Source organism: Argentina anserina, chromosome 4, assembly GCF_933775445.1.
Source record: "Argentina anserina chromosome 4, drPotAnse1.1, whole genome shotgun sequence".
Classification (NCBI taxonomy): domain Eukaryota; kingdom Viridiplantae; phylum Streptophyta; class Magnoliopsida; order Rosales; family Rosaceae; genus Argentina; species Argentina anserina.
Window position 1 is genome coordinate 9,939,213 of NC_065875.1, and position 15,114 is coordinate 9,954,326.

General features: G+C 40.2%; 1 pseudogene; it reads left to right on the forward strand.

Moving 5' to 3' along the window:
• The first annotated feature begins 7,942 nt into the window (after nt 1–7,942).
• On the forward strand, nt 7,943–12,457 carry LOC126791848 (eIF-2-alpha kinase GCN2-like; annotated as a pseudogene).
• Nucleotides 12,458–15,114: the final 2,657 nt, after the last annotated feature.

Genomic DNA, 15,114 nt, shown 5'->3' on the forward strand with positions numbered 1-15,114 from the left:
CAAGCACCTGAGGAACGACAGATATGCAAGAGGAAGACAACTTATAGTCGAGCGGAGAGCAAAGAAATCCGAAGTCTTATCCCGTCACGAATGAAGAGGCATTGTGTGTTGGAAGTGGATTCCACAGATCAACTCAAAGCGAAGCAACATACCATCGTATTCACCGGCCAAAAAGGAGATAACAACACCAGCAACCTCGATAATGATGGTGATGATGACATTGTCCAAACCTCTTATCATGTCACGGTGGCAGAAGCAGATGCCGTAGAGGAAGACGATCATGAAGATTTTGAAATTGAAGTAGACGAAGCTCCTCCAGAACTTGAAGACGGGGGGCAAGCCACTATGGACGAACTTAAGGAGATTAACTTGGGAACAGAAGAAGACCCAAGACCTATTTTCGTGAGCGCGTCTTTAAGTTCTGAAGAAGAAAAAGAACATCTTGATCTGTTGCTCGAGTACAAGGATGTATTTGCTTGGACGTACAAAGAAATGCCCGGCCTAGATCCAAAGGTAGCAGTTCATCGACTTGATGTCAAACCAGAGGCTCGGCCAACTAAGCAAACACAAAGACGCTTTCGAACAAAGCTTATTCCTCAAATTGAAGCAGAAGTTGATAAGCTGATTGCCGCAGGCTTCATTAGAGAGGTTCAATACCCCAAGTGGATCGCAAACATTGTTCCTGTCAAGAAGAAGAACTGACAAATCCGTGTTTGTGTAGATTTTCGTGACTTAAATGAGGCATGTCCAAAAGATGATTTCCCTCTGCCAATCATAGAGCTCATGGTGGATGCGACAACCGGGCATGAGGTTTTGTCATTCATGGACGGATCATCAGGTTACAACCAGATAAGGATGGCCTTAGAAGATGAGGAAGTCACTGCATTTCGAACTCCCAAAGGAATTTATTGCTATAAGGTCATGCCATTCGGGTTAAAAAATGCCGGTGCGACGTACCAACGCGCTATGCAAAAAATTTTCGGTGACATGCTGCACAAGTATGTAGAATGTTATGTTGATGATTTGGTTGTCAAAACAAAGAAAAGAAGTGATCAACTGCAAGATCTACGAAGAGTGTTCGACAGGTTACGCAAGTACCAGTTAAAAATGAATCCTTTGAAATGTGCATTCGGCGTCAGTTCTGGAAAATTTCTTGGATTCATTGTGAAGCATCGAGGCATCGAGGTAGACCAATCCAAAATTAAAGCCATCCAGGAAATGCCAGAGTCAAGAAATTTGCGCGAGTTGAAAAGTCTCCAAGGACGACTCGCCTTCATCAGACGGTTCATATCGAACCTAGCGGGCCGCTGCCAACCATTTAGTCGACTCATGAAGAAAGATGTTCCATTTGTATGGGATGAATCTTGTCGCAATGCCTTTGAGAGCATAAAGAAATACTTGGTGAATCCTCCGGTGTTGGGTGCACCTATCACCGGGAAACCTCTTATCCTTTACATCGCAGCTCAAGAGAGATCACTTGGGGCCCTTCTTGCCCAAGAAAATGAAGCCAAAAAGGAGAAAGCCTTGTACTACTTAAGTCGGACCCTCACCGGACCTGAGCTGAATTATCCGCCGATAGAGAAGATGTGTCTTGCACTCGTCTTCGCCATTCAAAAGTTGAGGCATTACATGCAAGCTTACACAATGCACTTGGTGGCGCGAGCCGATCCAGTTAAGTTCATACTATCTAAACCAGTTCTAACCGGACGCATGGCTAAGTGGGCGTTACTATTGAACCAATACGACATCGTATATGTGCCCGCTAAAGCAGTGAAAGGGCAGGCGTTGGCCGACTTCTTGGCAGACCACCCTATTCCAGCGGATTGGGAAATCTCAGATGAATTCCCGGATGAGGAAGTCTTCCTTGCAGAGGTCCTCCCTACTTGGAAGATGTTTTTCGATGGCTCATCTAGGGTAGACGGAGCAGGGGCTGGTGTTATCTTCGTCTCTCCACAAAAGCAGATATTGCCTTATTCTTTCACCCTTGGGGAATTGTGCTCCAACAATGTCGCAGAGTACCAAGCCTTGATCATGGGATTGCAAACAGCGTTAGAGATTGAAATCGAAAGTCTCGAAGTATATGGAGACTCGAAGTTGGTGATTGATCAACTGCTCACTAATTACGAGGTCAAGAAGGAAGATTTGGTACCTTATTTCCAACTTGTCACACAACTCTTGAAGGGCTTTGATAATGTTACACTCATACATGTGCCACGGAAAGAAAATCAAATGGCAGACGCATTGGCAAACTTGGCGGCGACCTTGGCATTGTCTGGAGACGAAATTTTGGACATCCCAATTTGCCAAAGGTGGGTCGTGACAAAAAAACCTTCACTCCAGTGTGCCAGTTCTCATGTAGTGTCAGTTCACACCATTGATGTTGAAGACTGGAGACATCCTTTTATCGACTATCTTGAGCACAACAAGCTTCCCGAAGATTCGAAGCAAAAGTGGAGCATCAAGCGACGAGCACCGCGCTTCCTCTACTACAAAGAAACTTTATATCGAAGGTCGTTTGACGGAGTACTCCTTCGATGCTTGGGAAAGGATGAAGCGGTGAAAGCCATGGAAGAGGTTCATTCTGGAGTGTGTGGAGCACATCAGTCAGGGCCAAAGTTACATTTCCAAGTAAGACGACTAGGGTATTATTGGCCTGCCATGGTCAAGGATTGTATGGAGTATGCACAAAAATGCCAAGCTTGTCAGTTTCATGCCAACTTCATTCATCAGCCACCTGAGCCGTTGCATCCGACAATTGCTTCGCACCCGTTCGATGTCTGGGGAATGGATGCCATCGGACCCATCGCTCCGAAATCATCGGCTGGTCATATGTACATTCTGGCAGCCACGGATTCCTTCTCAAAGTGGGCAGAAGTGATACCGCTGAAAGAAATAAAGAAAGAAAATGTTGTGGAGTTCATTACTGGAAGCATTATACAACGCTATGGTATACCGCGATGCATCATCACGGACAATGCCAAGTACTTCTCGAATACCGCAATAGAAAATCTGAGCAAGAAATTTCACTTCAGGCTTCACTTCTCTTCGATGTATCACGCTCCGGCAAATGGATTGGCAGAAGCATTCAATAAAACGCTATGTAACATTTTGAAGAAAACTGTCAGCAAAAAGCAGAGGGATTGGCATGAGAAATTGGGTGAAGCTCTCTGGGCTTACAGAACGACGTATCGGACAGCCACAAATGCTACACCTTATTCTCTCGTCTATGGTGTAGAAGCCGTGTTACCATTAGAGAAAGAAATCCCGTCATTGAGAATCGCTTTGCAAGAAGGTCTCACAAATGAAGAAAATGTCAAGTTACGCCTGCAAGAGTTAGAAGCTTTGGACGAGAAGAGGCTTGACGCACAACAACACCTGGAATGCTACCAAGCTCGGATGTCACACGCCTTCAACAAAGGTGTTCGACCACGGTCATTTCAAGTTGATGATTTAGTCCTTGCTGTTCGAAGACCCATCATTATGACGCATAAGTCTGGCTCCAAATTCAAGTCAAAGTGGGATGGCCCTTACGTCGTCAGAGAAGTTTACACCAATGGAGCTTACAAAATTGTGGCGGAAGACGGTTTGAGGATCGGTCCCATCAACGGCAAGTTCTTGAAGAAGTATTATGCTTGAAAACAAAAGAATATGCTCCAAGTCTGCACGAGCTTAAACTGCGCAAGACACACACAAAAAAAAACAAAAAAAAACCCTTGAACTACGTGATGACTTGATTCCTTCTTTAAAAGGATACGTAGCTTGAGAATAACAATCTTAAGTTCAGTCACATCAAAATAAAAAATAAAAAAAAGGGAGTTCTGCCAATCATAAATCAAATTCTTATTTCACCGACAATAAGTTGAATTGCAAAATTGATTGATTACAAAATGATTGAAAAAAAAAGGAGCAAGTCCTGATCATTCAAGTCAATTATCATATCCAGGTCAAACCCTTGAAGCTCCTACGATGTTCTTCAAAATTGGCTCGCAGCTTCTTTGCCTCTTCAATCTCTGCTGCAATCAGTTCTGGAATCTCTCGGATTTGACTCTTCTTCTGTTTTAGATCAACAAGTCTTGCATCATGAAGAAAAATGTCTGCATCTTGCGAGTCCAGCGTCTGCTCTAGCTTCTGTTGTTCTTTCTTTAAGTTCTCAAGGGACTGAAGTGTAGACTGACGCTGATCAAAACTATTTTGTCGAATTTCTTGGGCTGTCGTGATTTCAGATTCTGTCTCCACCAATTTTTGGGCGCTCATGGCACCCATGGCACATTTGTGAGCACATGCAAGCCTTACCGAGTCATATAGGGTAGCGCTTGTCATCAACTGGTCCAATTTGTTTTTTATTGCTGATGGGTCGACTCCATATTTTCCAAGTTCATTCGTCAACATATCAAGCTCATTCCTCCCCTCAATAATCATTTTCAGAGAATACGTCGCTATCACGCCTTTTATCTTTGCACAAACTTCCGCAGCTGCTCGCATGCGGATATCGCGGAGCCATTGACTTGTGTCCACTACCTCAACATCGCACACAGAAGCTTCAGGAAATATTGCTTTTTCTGAATGCTTTGTACTTCCCGCCGCCATAGAAAAACCTGTGTACATGGAAGATTTGTCTGATTCGGAATTGGAGCAAGAATCGGAAGAGTAATCTGAGGAGGAAGAGATGTGAAATTGGCCCAGAATGCTACATACAACAAAGATGGTCTATTAGAGAAGTTTGCAGATATGAGCTGGCCCGAGAACGCTAAGTGGATAGACAAGCTTACTTGGATATTGAGCAAGAGCAGCCGGTGGATGTGAATGATGACCTAACAAGGGAGCTTGCGTTTTATACACAACCTCTGAATGGGACAAGGATGGCCTTTGAGAAGCTTCAGTCAATGGAACTTCCGTTTCTGGGGCCTGAGGATCAATACGCGGAAATGTTTAAGTCGGATTCCCACATGGAGAAAGTGAGAGCCGGCTTTTCGTGGATAAAAAGAATATGGAGGAGTGTTCGGTGTGCTTGTCGGAGTTCGAAGTGGAGGAGAAGATCAGGCAGCTGAAATGCAAGCACAGGTTTCACCGAGACTGCGTCGACAAGTGGTTGCAGCAGTATTGGGCAACATGTCTGCTTTGCCGGACGACGTGGTGGTAAGTTATCACCAGCTGAGGGATCAAGTAGAATATAAGGCTCATAATTGCAGATAAAGAAGGCCGCATTCAGAACATCTACTTCCCATTTGATATTGAAAATCACACAGCATTGAGTGTTGCTACAAACATGGTTGCTGAGCTTGATATCGCAAATAAGATGTGATTAAATAGCAGATATGATTGATGGTGAAATGGCTTCCAACTCAACTTCATAATGCCTCCACGTGCTTAACACACGTGGTCATGTTAAAACACTCTCTCCCGTGGTTTACAAGCATATATTATTCCAAACAGAAACCGGTATGGCAGACCATAAATTGTAACGTTCTTCCCAAGGATTACAGGGAAACCAAGGTTGAGGCTGAAGAATATAAAATTAGGCAGATAGTTATGGTCACAGACATTGAATCCAATGATGATTCGGCAGAGTGACTTAGTGCTCACACATTCAGAGAATTTTCGTGATAGCCAAACTTTGGATGCATATTTTGTGGAATTATTTTTAAGCAAAGTGATATACACTTTATTCCAGCTGAAGTCAGTAGAGCCAAGTGCTGGCTTATGGCCTCACCCTTCTCAAGACGAATGTTTCTAAGCATGAAATAGCAAAAAAAAGGAGAGTTAAAGTCACGTTTGCCTAAGTCATGTCCCCCACGCTTGGGAAAGCACAAATTTAAATCTGCCCCCATACTCGTGCTCTCACGTGCAAGGCTGAACATATACATCCGACACATCGTTCGTCGTCACTAAGCTTGCGAAGAGCACCGGCAAGACCTTGAATTCAACACCTTCCTCTTTTCTCGCTCCAATACTGATCTCAAGGACAAATGGCGGAATATGTCTGTTGGTGGCAGTGCTGGAGTGCCTAGAGAAAAAAAAAAGCAAGGATGAGACCGAGAGATAATCATATTACACTATTCTACAACCCCACCACGCAGACATCTGCAGCTGCTACTATCAAACGTGGGTCGGCTGTAGCTATTCTCAGACATGAGTTGTTAGCAGCTCCTGTCAAACGTGAGAGCCGGCATATGATTCTCCAACATAAGCGAAAACTGACGCGACAAAAAAAATTCAATATACAATACACTGATTTTGAAGCACTAGAAAGCTCAGTGCATTGCTAACTTTATAGACCGGTGCTATTGGTAACTTTATAGGTTGTCTGCACTAGAAAACATGTCTAAATGGGTTGGAGACCGGTGCTATTGCTAACTTTATAGAGCAAAGGTATATTTTGAAAAAAAAGGTGCCCAAAGTTTTAGAAAGTGGCTCAAAGTTAAGACATCCGGTTAAATGAAATAAACTTGAAAAGTTTCTTGGTGAACCCGACGTGAAAAAGCACTTCTGCCAGACAATTGGCAAAAATTGTCAAAGTTAAGGCTCTTGTTGCTTTAACATAAAAAGTGACTCTTCATGCCAGACAAAAGCACTACTCCCATGATAGAAAATGAGATATCCCATGATGCTTGCATTTACAATATATGATGAGTGGGCTTTGGAAGAAAGTAAGAATTGTGCTGCCAGTGCTTGAGAAATTGGGAATCGGGCATTGTGACTTACCCAATCAATACCAAATTAAATAAATTGACGGAGAAGTCAAGAATTTTTCTACGCGTCAAACTAAATCTCGGAGGTCATAAAAAAAAATTTACTACAAGATTAGCGAAGCCTCGAAAGTTAGGTCCACAAATTCTTCAAATCAAAGTACATACTTCAAGCTCCGTCTTCGACACGTGATGACGACATGTCTGCAGCACGACTTGAAGTGGGGGCATTTGTAGACACATGAAATTTAATGAAGTAAATTATCTTCGTTAAATAATTAAATCGACCAAGAGCCCGACAAAATTGCACATGTGACCAAAAGTCAACAAAGTTGGTGCGGATCCAAATAAAACTTGTGTCAGCACATAAACAGATGATCGTAATCAAAGCTACGTGATTTCGACTTAAATCGAAAATTGAATGTTATTGACGATTCGAAATGGTAATCGGACATTTAATTAAATTAATAAATTCTTTAACGACTATAATTAAATCAACTATTTTCTGTTTAATTTAGTTATGAAAATAACTAATTTTAAATTAATCGGAAAATACATATTGATTTAATTATACAATTAAAGAATTTATTATTTTAATGTCATTAAAATATTCTAAAAATAGAAATTTTGACACTATAAATACACCCCTTCAACATGAAGAGAAGGGGATTTTTTTGAGCCTTGGAGAAGAAGGAGAGAATCACTTGAGCAAGAATCACTCTCGACAAATCCCGAAGTCTCTCAAGTCCACGAAGATCATCAAATCCACGAAGAATCGTCAAGCCACCAAATCGCTCGTTCTTCATCAAAATCCAAATCCAACCTCAAGTCCACGAAGAATCATTAAGCGGCCAAATCGCTCGTTCTTCATCAAATCAAATCCAAATCAAACTCAAATCCTCAAGATCAAGTGCATGTCACCCTTGAGCCAAATCACATACGGAGATAGAATCAGAGGAGTTCACCAAAGATTGTAACCCCGCGCTTGATATTCAATAAATTACTTTTATTTGTACACGTGTCTGCATTCTTGTTTGTTTTCAGATTATCGTTCTACAGTTACCGGTCCATAGTAATCATATTACTGACATCCAATAACTCTAGTGGGAAACTACCAAACAGGGTGAGGGCCTCCGTCGACGTCGAGGATGTGCGGTGGCGTCGATGTTTCGTCTAGGCCGAGCGGCACTGAGGACAATACCGTCTTTTCAAGAAGCTTTAGAATTGGGTAGAAAACTATAAATAGACAATGTGGTCATTTTTGGCATTTGTAAATGTGTAGGGTGTAACGCACACTGGGTTTTAAAACAAAGTTGAGCGCCCGCCCCCCAGGCGAAGAATCAAGTTGTCGAACGCAAACAACGGAATCAACCATGGGACACAGTTCCAAGAAAAAGAAGCGCGCCGGCGCCGGCGGCAGTGGGAAGAAGAAGAAGCCCTTGAAAGACCACGGCGAGGCCTACGATAACGAGCTCCTTTCTGAAGAGATCACTGCTCTGTAACACTCCCCCTATTTTTATTTCCTCTACTTAATTCAACTCGTTCGTTATGATTTCATTCATGTAATCCTTTCTATTTTCAGGTGTGCGATTTACTGCAAAGTCGTGTCGGGGTCACAGCCGCAAATCATCATCAAGCTCAGGCCTCACTCTAAGGACATGGGCTATGAGGATCTTGATGTCGCCGCAATACTTCTAGTTAGGTCATCACTGAGGTTTTGTTGTTGTTGTTTTCTTTGGAATTTTACATAGATGTGTTGTTTACTAGGTGCTTACCAGGGTATCCTAACAAGTGTCCTAAGTTGCAGATAACTGCCGAGAAAGGATTATCTACAACTGATGCTGATAACCTACTCTCTCTTATCAATGATCAGGTAACTTTTTGATTATTTATCTTTTCGATGATTTTTAGTTTATATTCCAATTGAAATTATTCGCTTTTTCTTGAGATAGTTGCAACAACTGTATTTTACGAGAAATAGAATGGATTAATTTAGCAAATATATGTATGTATTATAGGAGAAACAATGCAGTTCACCCCAGTAGGCTTGTTGAGCAAAAGAATCTTTTTCGACTTTTAGTCCCAGCGTCAGCTGCTCTCGTTAGTTTAATTTGATAAAAAAGGCTGTTTCTTAAGAAAAGAAACAAATAACTGTTTTCACTTGGTCTGGGGGACGCCACTGCTCTGTCCAAGGTGCTAGTTACGGCCGTGTTCTGGTACGAGTAAACTCGTATAAGTCCTCTTTGGCTTCCTGTTTCTGGTCAATGGGACTGACCGGGACAATAGAGAAGCCAGCGTTTGTAGGTCATTAGATACTGACTCGGAGGCGTAATGTTTTGAATTATGCTCTAGGTTGTGAACACATTTACGTCTCCAGCCCGTGTGTAATTTTCATGGTTCTACTGTCTTTGGTTTTTTATTCAGGCAAATTCCAATGCCGGAGGACTGGTAATGATCTTCAATTTGGTGAAGGCAGCACAGGAATTCCTATCTGAAATTGTTCCTGCGGGTCAATCACAGGGACCGGTAAGATTTTTACCTCTTTTGATGGTACTTTTTATTTTGATATTTATGGACCGGCCTTTCACCTGCCACCATGTTATTTAATTAGTGATCAAATTTCAAAACTCTTAAGGTTCATCTGCAAGGATAATCTCTGCAAAGTATAGTGCTAAATCGTCCCTACTTGGTATCTGGTTATTGATTCTTTACTTTATTCATTATAAATGAAAGGTAACATGTTCAACAACGGATAACAGTGCTCAGTTGATTCAAAATGACACTGCAATCTCTAGTCTCAAGACGGGGCCTTTTGTTTTCATAGACCTCTTCAGTGGCTCGGGAAAGTCTTGGAGTTGGAGTTTCGACGTTAGTGAGTCTAAAGGGATTAACTCTAGTGTCCATAGCCTAGAGTGGATGGGTCCAAACTCATGCATGAGATTCAGGAAAAGGTACTTGATAAGGAAGCAGAACCCTTGAAATCACAAGATATAAAGCAAGGCCCAGTAATTTCCCCTAATGTAAAGTTAGATACCCTTGAAGAAGAGAGTGATGGAAGCACGAAGAGTAATTATTCTGTGGATTCAAGTAAATTTCCATTGGAAGAAATGGACGGAAACGGTGGAGAAACTGAGAATGAGGTAAGAAATGGAGTAGCGTGCTTTATATGATGTTTGAAACTGTAATTTTGTGTAGGTTGAGATTGCATCTTTACTATTTAGTTTTTCTTCTGTATCGTTAAATGCCTATTCTTGTTTCTTTCTTCATTGTAAATCCTGAATCTTCATGCAAGCATGATATACATGAGGTTCTGTGGTTAAACAGAATTCGACTGAAGATGATTGGGAATCTGGAAGTCAGCAGTCGGACCCACTCTCTTTAACTTCCTTCGGTCATGATCAAGGCTCCGAAAATGTTAAAAGGGATCTGTTGATGGTAAATTCTTGTTGTTTTCACCTCTTTTATTTATCCCAACTTGAATCATTTGTTTATTTAATTTTTGTGGTTCGATGCTTTCTTTGATGTTAGGTTCATCTGCTCCGTCTTGCCTGCAAAAAAGGACCATTAGCTGATGCTTTGCCACAGATAACCACAGAACTGAAAAACATAGGGGCATGTAGTTTCATTGTACTCTTTGCATAGTGTTGATAACTGGTATCTGTTCTGGATACTGATATAATAAATTGGTTTGCAGGTCTTATCAGAATGGACTGGGGATTTAGTCAACAAAACCAATTTCACTTTTAAATCAAAGATTTAATTATGCCTTCGGACAACATATGGTAGTCATAATTTCTTCTTTTGTTTTACAAATGTTATCTGGCTTAATAAACCAATAGACATTCTAATGCTATTAATATCTAGGTATCATCCCGTATCTCTAAATTTTGGGAGCTCACTTCTGACTTAGAAGAGCCAAGCACATCTCTCCCAAGTTCTCGGTATCTCAATGACTTTGAGGAGCTACATTCCCTTGGTAATCGAAATTTATGTATTTGGGTTTCATGTAGGATAGTTTATTTTCTTCCAATGTGCATGGCTGTATATCTGACTAGATCCAAGAGGTTGTAAGGTTTATAGATCGTGCTGTTATGGGTTTTTCATTCCCATTTTACTGCTGTTTTTCAGTTCGTGCGGTTATTGGTATTTCTGTTTTGTGTTTTTTTTTCTAGTTGATAGAATGATCAACCACATGTCCACATATAAGTGGAATCCTTATCTAGATTTTCATATTGGTTTATGAATTTTTTGCTTCCGTCAAAACAGAGCACACTTATTTGTCATCTCACTTTTCAGTCATTTCTCATCTTTCCCTCATAATATGCATCACCCCTTGTCTTTATTTTTTAAATTTCACATGATTATATTTCATTTTAACTATTACCGTTGAGACTTTTTAATACTGGGGTAACAGGTCATAGTGGCTTTGGCCATGTTGTATTGTGCAAAAATAAGCTAGATGGAAGGCAGATGCAGTAAAGAAAATCCGCCTCAAGGATAAAAGCCTGCCACTTAATGACCGGATATTGAGGTACATTTTTACTGCATCCTAATTGAAATTGAGCAGGTATACAAAGATTGCTTCTTCTGAGTAACATGTTACAAGTTAAATTTTGCATTTTTGAATCATACTTATATAGTTGATTTGAAATTTGAGCTGCTAAACACATTTAAAGAACTAGCTTACACTTTTGAGAATTGCTTCTTTTGGAGTCAAATTTATCTGGCATTAATGACTTACTTTATTTAGCTGAGTTTGAATAGTTAGATCTCTTAGTTCAAAATAACTAGATAAATGTGGCGTATAAAAGGATCTTTGGCATCCCATATCAGATAAGATAAGATATCGGTCTGTGTAAGGTTTCGTTCCAAGAAATTTACTATTGCATCATGGTGATCCCAAGACTCTTTGTGTTCTATTTTCAATCTATGTATCATCATAATGTGTTCAAACAGTTTGTTAGAGAACACATGGGGAATGTTTTGATTGGTTGGTTGTCCACTGAAAATTCACTAATCCTGTTAATCGACAAATGATAAAGCCTTTTTTTGTTGATCTTTCAATTGATCAGAGTGCTTTCTTAATCATTACCGTTCAAAATTATAATTAAGTTTCCCTGCTAGATTAATCTGAACCCTACATTATATTAGTTTCTTTTATTATATATTTGTCTGCATCTTCAATCGTTCTTCTTAAATGAAGTTCAGTTTTATCCCCGGAAAGGTTTTAAAATATTTTCATAATTCGTAGGGAAGTCGCTACACTTTCTCGTTTGCAACATCAACACGTTGTACGATACTATCAGGTTAGAGCAACCTCATTTCCTGCTTAATTAATTCCATGTTTCTGTTGTAACATATGTTATATTTTTTTATCCTGTTCATTTCTCTAGATTAGTCTATTGATTTTCCTGGCCTACTTTCATTTCAAGACGCGGCTGTTCGCTTTTTGGTTTTCAAACCAAAGCTCCTTGTGACTCTTCCCAACTATTGGAAAGTTCATTTATAATGGAAGTCCTTCAGCTTGCCACTTTGTATGTACAATTTTATAACATTTGTTAGCACTTCCAGGCCTGGTTTGAAATAGGAGGTGTAAGTGCTGATAGGAGCACTTTGTGCTACGTTCTTAATATGTTTTTACCTCTATTTGTACTTTGCTTAGCCATTGTTGTAATATCGAGTCATTGAGTCATAATAAGAGTCTTGGACGGTATTGGATGTGTCTTTATGCTTAAACGAGTTAAAAACGAAGAATTAGTCTAGAGTCCTAGTTTGAGTATGAATCATTATAGGACTAGGAAACCTAATTGGATTGAGAATTTTTATCTTTCTACGTTTTGGTCGCATTTGTGATATCTTGAGTCCTGTTTGCACTAAGAATCCTTGTTAGACTAGGAAACGTATCAGTTGGGAGAGTTATACTGTAACTCAAACTCTTATTACGAAACTTTCCTAAAGGAACTTTCCTGTTCTAGTAACCTACTTGTTCTAGTAAATTTCATTTTTGCAAATTAGAAACTTTCCTAATCTAGCTGAGCCCATCTATTACATGTGTATTTTTAAGACAACTATTGTCTAGATTAAGACATTATTTTCGAATGAATTATCTTATTAATTTCAGTTCTTATTTTCAGATTTAAGAGATAATTCATGGGAGAAGAAAGAGGGACGGATTAGAGAAGAAATATGAGTCCTATGCCGTATGGATCAGCTGAAGATAAGGCGTGCCAAGGCTTGAGGAAGAAGGAAACTCACAGCTAGAGATAAACAAGGAGTTCGTGTGACACAAGGAGAGCTCCTCACGGCTCAAGTCCAAATCCACAAGGGAGGAGTCTAATGCCGTGCCAAACTATTCAGGGAGTAAAGGAGATGATTTTCAGAATTGAAGAGATAAATCAAAGAGAATAAATAGATCATGCCGTGTACTCTAGAGACACACGGCAAAGCAAGGAGAGAAACAAGGAGTCCAAGCCGTGAATAACTCTTAAACTTGTGAAGGAGTCTTTTCCGTGTCATCCAAGTCAGCATAGGATAAGAGACCAGCCGTGTATTTCATGAGATAAACAATGAGATAAGAGCTAAATTAAACAAAGGAACAATGACAGCCATTCGATGTATTCATTGATAAAAGATCACAACAGTGTATTGATGGATCAGCTCACCAAGCCGTGCAGCCTCTCCTCTCCTCCTTCCTCTATATAAGGCACAGTTTCACTTCATAATTGGCATCACCTCTCATTCACAAAGTTAGGCCGAACCTCTGCCAAAATACATCCAGAACCACCATAGCCGTGCTACCATTCCTCCTCATCCAAATCGCAATCATCCTTGCTGAATTCTTCAAGGTTTTTAATGTGTGATTTATCCATGACTTGTAATTTTTCTTTTGGTTTTCTGCACATTTCGAATTCTTTGTATAAATTATTAGATGTTATTTTCGGTTTCATATATGAAAAATATATTTTCAGACTTATTTGGTTTTATGTTTTGATTGTATGAACTCATGAATGTGTATGTATCCCGTGTGTTATGACTAAGGGCAGTATGATTTTCGAATAAATTTAGGTTTTATTTTGATTGATTCCTTGAACTTGTACATCTAAATCAATGCTTGAGGAAGCCACGGTCATGGCTCTCCTAAGGTTGCGGTTTCACCAAAGTACTCTTTATTGAGTTATGCGCTTCGTGTTTCAATTATTGGTACTTGTATAGGGTTGTGATAGTTCTAGGAATTTGCATGCTTAATCAAGATGAGTGACGCCATGCTTGCTTACATGTCTCCAATTCGACTTAATGTGTTTATGTGCTTCTTTGTGTTTAACTAGTACGTTTTGTTATGTTGAACTCTGTTTAGCATATGTTTAGGATTGAACGCTTCGTTGATTCTAAATAATTAAGAAGTCTTAACAATTAGATGAACTGCTTCGGCCTCTAATTAGAATTGGAATTAAAATGGACTAAGATTGAATCAAAATGTTTGCTGCTTATAAGTTGTTTTGTGCGTGTCATACATGTTATATGAGTAGAATTTGTGTTTTGGTTATGTGATGAGTGGTACATGAATTGTATATAAGTAATTTAGGATTTATTTTTAGTAGTTTTAGAATCCAAATCAAATCCACCAATAACATGATAAGTTTTGAAGTCCTTTTGATTCCCCGGACTGAACGATCCCTGTTTATTCTATACTAACGATGATGTTTTTCAGGGTATTTTATAGACGTTCTAACCAACAATTTATCATTTTGGCGTCGTTGCCGGGGAATTGATTTGTAATAACCCGACTTTTCGGGACAAATTAATGAATTGATTCTAAGTTCATAAAGTTTGTGAAATTCATTAAACGTGTTTATTTCACCTTGCAAAGTCGGAAATCGAAAAAGGAAACATTATCAGAACGTTTATTTAGAAAAACGTTATGTTTCTGCGACGTGAATATCGACTTTTATTCCGTCGCTCGTTTGTGAAAACTTCCTTCACGAAAGTTGTAGAGCTCGTTGATACAAGTTCGTGGACACTTCACGCATTTTAATCGGACGTCGTACATAAAAGTTATTAACGACGGAAGATAGTTTCTGATTTTGGAGGTGGGTATAAAAGGAAAGTTTTTAAGAGTAGGATTTTTATTTTCGGAAACCCTCTCTCTCTTTCTCGCCCTCTCACCCCGAGCTATTGCCGCCTTAGGTGGCGCGTGAAGGGCAGTGGAGGAGGCGAGGGGCGGCGTGAGGCCGTGGAGAGGAAGAGGGGGAAGAAAGCAGGAGAAATGGGGCGGTGGTGGCGTGCTACGCGCCGGCCTTAGGCTCGACGCGTGGGCCCCACGCGCTGTCTGACGGAGATGGCGAGTGTACCCCACGCGACGCCACGTGCGGCGGCGCGTGAATAGTGTTTTCGAAACAGTAAATTTATACAATTTATTTTTATCACGGTG